The sequence below is a fragment of the Ictidomys tridecemlineatus genome, chromosome 1, assembly GCF_052094955.1.
Source record: "Ictidomys tridecemlineatus isolate mIctTri1 chromosome 1, mIctTri1.hap1, whole genome shotgun sequence".
Lineage (NCBI taxonomy): Eukaryota > Metazoa > Chordata > Mammalia > Rodentia > Sciuridae > Ictidomys > Ictidomys tridecemlineatus.
This window is the reverse complement of record NC_135477.1, coordinates 157119131-157125735: the sequence shown is the minus strand read 5'-3', so window position 1 is coordinate 157125735 and position 6605 is coordinate 157119131. Positions and strand designations below refer to the sequence as shown.

Genomic DNA, 6605 nt, shown 5'->3' with positions numbered 1-6605 from the left:
GGGGAGGGGGGATAGTAGGGGATAGGAAAGGTAGCAGAATACAACAGTCACTAATATGCCATTATGTAAAAATGTAAGTATGTAACAGAAGTGAGTCTGCATTATGTATTTGGGGAGTTCAAAACCCAATTGAGTCAAATGTATGAAAGATGATATATCATGAGCTCTGTTATGTTTTGAACAATCAATAAAAAAATGGAAAAAAAATAAAGATGCAGTGCTCTGTGGACTTCTACTCAAGTAACTGTCCAACAAGCATTATACATGTATTGCTGATGAGAATTTTCAGCTCATTCCTGACTATCACTATCCTGAAAACATATGATGAGGGTGAACCTCCACCATTCTGGGTGGAGAGTTGGCTATGAATCTGGGAAGTTCAAGACAAGCAGTGGTTTCTGATCTCACCCACAGAATTACTACAAAGGGACCCATGTCAAAGTTGTCTGCTCTCAGGATTTTATTGTAATACCCAGAAGGGTGTCTACAAGTATCAGCATGGTGATGACATAGACAAGAACTTGAAATGCCTCTCAAGCCATCTGAGTGGCTTGACCCTATCTGCTCATGTGTGTCTGCACATGTGTGTTGTTCTGTAGGAGGACAATTTTTCTACCAGAAATAACCTTGGCACTTGCTTTCACAAAGCTTCAAACAACATCGTTCAATGAAAGTGCCAAGAACTCTTCATCCTTAGGCAGACCACAGGACCAAAGTCTAGCTTCCCAGAGCCATCAGATCAGTCTCAGTTCTCTTTTACACCTACCTTAATACTTGTGTGGGTGCCTCAATAACCACAGTTTATGAAAGAGTTCCATCTTATAAAAGTTAAAATAAGAATGAAGGTTTTTTTCTGAAATCTTGCAGTGCCATTCTGCCTACGCAATTTGGCAGTATTTTGAATTCTGGTTGATATCTCTGAGAAAATTCAACTACCTTGTTTGCTGAAAATGTGGCATTTTAATTGAGAGGATTATACATTAGTTTCCTATTTTTCACTAAAGTATTTTCCTTTGTATAATTAAGGAGATTTGCTGTTGCAACTTTTATGTTAGAACATTTAGGGCACTGAATTCATATAAAATATTGGGATTTATAAATAACTAATCTGCTCAAAATCAGTGACAAGTATCTTTTTTATATACATTTTCCCCTTGATGGATATTAGAGTTAGTTCTGTAACTTTATAATTGTGATAACAGTGCTAAAACATTGACATTAAAAAGTTACATGTACATGCTGGTTTTGGTACATTGGCGTTCAAATCAAGGAGTGGAAAAACTGGGTCATATGACAATTATATTCCTAGAATCCGGAGGATTCTACATATTGCTTTTTAGTGTGGAAATCTTAATTTTTCAGTCTGGATGTGTAAGATTATATTTTTCTCCCACTCCCCGCACTTCACTTATTATTTGAGAACTTGATAAATGTCATTCTGACTGGGGACATCTGAAATGTCAATGCTGTTTTTAATGTTATTTCCTTGGGTGCTAGTGATGATGACTAATGTTCATAAGGCTGTGGACAAGTTGTAGTTCCTGATTTGAAATATGTCTGTCTCTTGCTTTTTGCCATTTTTTAATTGGATTGGTGAGATTCTTTTCTGACCTCTTAGAGGGGAGATTTGTTGCTTGCCCTCTGCTAGTTTCACTGGCACAGCTGCAGTATTTCTTCTAGGAATGCATATTTTGTTTTAAAAGCCATGATTTCTGTGTTTCATGTGGTCACTAGTTCTCTGTTGTGGCTTTCCAGTTTTTCCACATAGCCTGACTTATGCATTATGCAGCCACACAACAGTTTCTCTGGGTCCAAACTCTGAAAGTAGTTAGTCAGAAAACACAGCATGATGCTGTGCTACTGTCTTACTTCCTTGAAATTCCTTTTAGCTCTTTTTGCAATAAAAAGTGTTCATTCTCTAAACAAATAGAGTGTGCTCATTGGTGTGCATAAAATACAGACACATCTTTGTACTGAATCACTGTTCTTTTAAAATGAAATTTTGACTATGTGAATATTTTGCTCAATGATATGCATATTTGTAAGGCTCTAGGGACTCAAATGAAACAAGTGTAAGAATATTTTCTTCCTATTAGAGATGACCCATTTGAAAGTCTCTTATCAAGTATCATATGTAAGCAAACAAAAAATTTGACCTTTCATTGTTCAAAATGTTGTATCTCTATAACATCAAATCTAATTTAAAAAAAAACATTTTAAACAAGTTTTCTACTCTTTATTTTGTGGGAGAATGCTCAGTTTACTAATTAAGCACTGATGTTAGTTGTTTTGGATATATGCATATCAGTGAGTTTGTTGTAAGGGAACAAATTTCCTCTTTCTTTCTTCCTGATTTTCCCCATCAGTAGCCAGATAAAGAGCAGAGTCAGTTTCACCTGGACTGCATGTGAAATTGTGTCTCGTGGAAATATCATTGCAGAAAATGTAATGGTCTAATCTGCAATTGCAATGACTTCATAACTATAAATAGAATGATGTTCAATGAGAGGAGCAGAAATCTATATAAAACTTATTATTGTCATTATTTTTACCAGAGTGATTCTGAGCAAATTCGAGAGGAGTGTGCTGCTGGTATATCCAGTAAGTTTGATCCAAGCACAAAGACAATAAATGGACATGTCCAAGGTAAGAAACATAGGATACAAACTGTACTGGAAAGAGAATGGCCAAAAAATATGAGCACTGGTGTACAGTACTTGTTCAAGAAATGTGCCTATTAAATAACTAGTAGGGACAAACAAATGTAAGAACTGGTGTATCTCATTGGATTTCAGCCACAGGTTGAATTGAGTGTATTTGCTAAAGGAATTGTATTGTGAGTTGCATTTGACACATGCTTCTCTCACAGGTAAATTTGAAATAAGGAAAAAGACCGAAGAAGAGGGAATGAAGACTGACAAAGGCAGTGAGTACATACATTCAAAAACAAATAGAAAAGAATCAGTGGTGGTCAGGAGAGGGTGGGAAATTCCACCTTCAGATGAGAAGGGAACAGAAGAGGGTTTTCTAAAATAACCTAATCAATAAATGGGCCAAGGACCTAAACAGACACATCTCAGAAGAGGATATAAAATTAATCAACAAATATATCTCTAGCAATTAGAGAAATGCAAATCAAAACTACTCTTGAGATTTAATCTCACTCCTGTCAGAATGGCAGCTATTATAAAGACAAACAACAATAGTGTTGACAATGATGTTGGGGATAAAGGTACACTCATATATTACTGGTGGGACTGCAAATTGGTACAGCCAATATGGAAATCAGTATATAAAATCCATGGAAAATTGGGAATAGAACTACCATTTGACCTGCTATCCCTCTCCTTGGTCAATAGACGAACACTTAAAAACAGCATACTACTGGGATACAGCCACATCAATGTTTATAGCAGCACAATTCACAATAGCTTAACTGTAGAACCAACCTAGATGACCTTCAGTAGGTGATTGGAAAAAATGTGTCATAAATACACAATGGAATATTACTCAGCAATAAAAGAGAATAAAATCATGGCATTTGCAGTTAAATGGATGGTGTTGGAGAAAACAATGCTAAGTGAAGTTAGCCAATCCCAAATAAACAAATGCTGAATGTTTTCTCTAATGTAAGGAGGCTGATTCATACTGGGGTAGGGAGGGGTAGCCTGAGAGGAATAGAAGAACTACTGATAGGCAGAGGGGTGGGAGGAGAAGGGAAGGGGCAGGGTGTTAGAAATGATGGTGGAATGTGGTGAACATCATTATATCCAAAGTACATGTATTAAGACATGAATTGGTGTGAATATACTTTGTACACAAACATAGATATGAAAAATTGTGCTCTATATGTGTAATATGAATTGTGATGCATTCCACTGCCATTTAATAAAATCATTAAAAACAGAAAAAACAAAATTCCATGGAAATAAAAGAGGGAATATATTATATTAACTCATTAAACTATATTTCTGTTCAAAAAAAAGGAAAAGGATTTTCAAATATGGAAAACATTTGTGTGTTTCCAGTTTAAAAGTTGAATGAAAGAGAGAATAAAACTTTCCCACCCTTCCTCACTTATACACAATTAGGAATAAATTGAGGAATGAAGACCTGTTTCCACAGAGCTAAGTTCAGTTACCCTAAATGATTAGGCATGTATATAATTTAATGACTTGAAACTTGTTGCTATGCCCTAAGGAAAATTATAGGGCAGAAAAAGCAAATGTAAAAGTAGAAGGAAATATGAGTGGTAATTGAGCATTTCCCAAAATCACAGGTATCTGCAATTAACAGTGGAGAGATTACAGATCTTTCCAAACTTTACTTTGATGGAACATTTAGGGAGGAATCCAGAGCTACATTCAAATTGCCATAGAGGAATAGAAGCAGACAAATTTCACACTGGAACTGTGGAATTTTAAGGAATCATCCCTTGAAGATCATGTTCAAACTCTTGTTCTGATTCAGCAGGTCTTTGCCTCTACATGTCCATTGCATTCTAAGGTGACTCCATTGATCCTAGTCATAGACAACATGATTTGGAGCTGTGCATTGGATATCCTTTGAGGAAATATACAAGAACCACAGCTGGTTCCTATACTTCAAGACACAACCAGGTTAAGTGCAAGCATCAATCTCACTTTCATTCTGAACATGTCTCTTGAGATGTGGGAAGAACACAAAGGACTAAGATGAAGAAATGATATTTCTAAGATAACACAGTTATCTGTTGGCAGGCAACAAGAGTGGCAAAGATCCATATGAAAGATGGAAATGGAAAAAAAAAGACAAGCTCCCACTTTTATGAGTTTCTTTGGAAAAGTTGAAGGGAAGAGAAAGTGAGGGAGAAAACATGCAATTTAGAAGAAAAAATGAGTAAATAGAATTCTAGTCAGCTCTCTTAGCTTTCCTTTCTTCAAGTTGAAGTCTGGTGCAGAGATTATAAGAACCAGTGGCAACTGGCAAAATTAGGATACCCTACAGCCACCCATTTTCTGCCTCTATATCCAGGAGGCATCACAGTGCTTAAGGCATCCATTTGTGTCCTTCAGATGAGGATCGTTGCATTTTTGAAGCATTCATTGCTATAAAGAAGCTCATAATTCCAATCATACTATTCCTATTATCATCCTTAATGTATCTATTACATTATTTTATTTGAATTTTGTGAGAAACCAAGTTTCTGGACATTCCAGGAGTACATCATATTATTGAGATAAATTCTAAAGTCTAGAAAGCAAATGTTGTGATCATCTGGGACTTTTGTGCAATTACTTCAAAATCTGTCTATATAAGTCTCACCAGACTCATTTTTTTTAACCGGAAAACTTTATGAAGTTTGCTCCTCAAACACCAACATTGTTACTGTATTTACCAACTTTTTTGAAACATATTAGATTATTGGTATGTGATAATTCTGCAAGAATTCAGAACAATTTTCCTTTTGGATTGCCTTGACTGAACTCTTTATGCTCTACCATAGATTTATTGCATAGACATGAGACCACTATCTTTGCAAAAGAGTGCCAAAAGAAAGTTGGTATTGGTTAAACCAGAGTTTCTGGGAAAAGAATATAACACCAGTTTTTTACATGAATATGAGCAAAGACCCTTAACTGTGACTCTAAACACATGTGTCAGAGCTAACTGACTCAGAGAACACTCTATGATGAGCAAACAAGCGTACCCTCCCCTGAAATCTTATCACAACTTTGGGAATATTAATTATAAGGCAAATGAGGTACAGGAATCATACTTATAATAAAATGGGTTAAATAATTCTGATAGAATTCACTCAAGATATTTGCTGCCACATTTTTAATTCTGCTTCGATATTGAACTTCTCAGGGTTGATCTTTCCTCCTCTGAAAACATCACTGTGCTCTCCAGCATTCTGCATCTTGACATCAGTATATATGCCAATGTGTTTCTATTAATGGTCATTGCAATAATGACTTTACTGTTGGAAAACTCAACTGATAATTTTCCTAATCCTATATTCCTGATGCTGATTTCTCACTCAACATGAAGTCCCCAAATGAAAGGAGATACATAAAGCTAAAATAGTCTTCACCAATGCTAACTAGCAGAACTAGGGTCCCATATCATTCAGTAGAACCACGATTGTAATTTTGTCATATTCAGGTTTTGCTGAGCATACATCTCAATCTCTTTTCAGGACGTCAGGATTCATGTGCTTCCTTCAAGGTAATTCATCTTCTGTTTATTTTAAAGAATTAAGTGCATGCTAGATAGGATGAAATGTAAAATGTTTATATAATATCTTCTCTCCAAGAACATCAAGCCTTTGAAAAAGGATTCACTTCGTCAAAGACCAAAATTGAAGATAGTAACATGCAAAGTCAAAACAGGTAACTTTTGTGGTACAACCTCTCTGGAAAACATATGTAGAAACTTTGAAATAATAGCGACTCTTCACACCTCATGTGTGTTATTTTCCCACAGTGTGTAGGAAGGATTTGCAACAATATGTGGATGTTGATGCTTACATCTGTTTTCAAAATATTTCTATAAAATCATGAGAAAATTATACTTAAAATACCTTATAATAGATGTCTCTAAAATTATGTTTCCCACATTAG

At 35.5% G+C, this 6605-nt stretch overlaps 1 long non-coding RNA gene across 1 annotated transcript; it reads left to right on the top strand.

Moving 5' to 3' along the window:
- The first annotated feature begins 2867 nt into the window (after window positions 1–2867).
- Window positions 2868–6374, top strand: LOC144366572 (uncharacterized). Its single transcript, XR_013425635.1, has 3 exons — window positions 2868–2926; window positions 6182–6210; window positions 6299–6374. It is a non-coding gene; the product is annotated as an uncharacterized LOC144366572 (long non-coding RNA).
- Window positions 6375–6605: the final 231 nt, after the last annotated feature.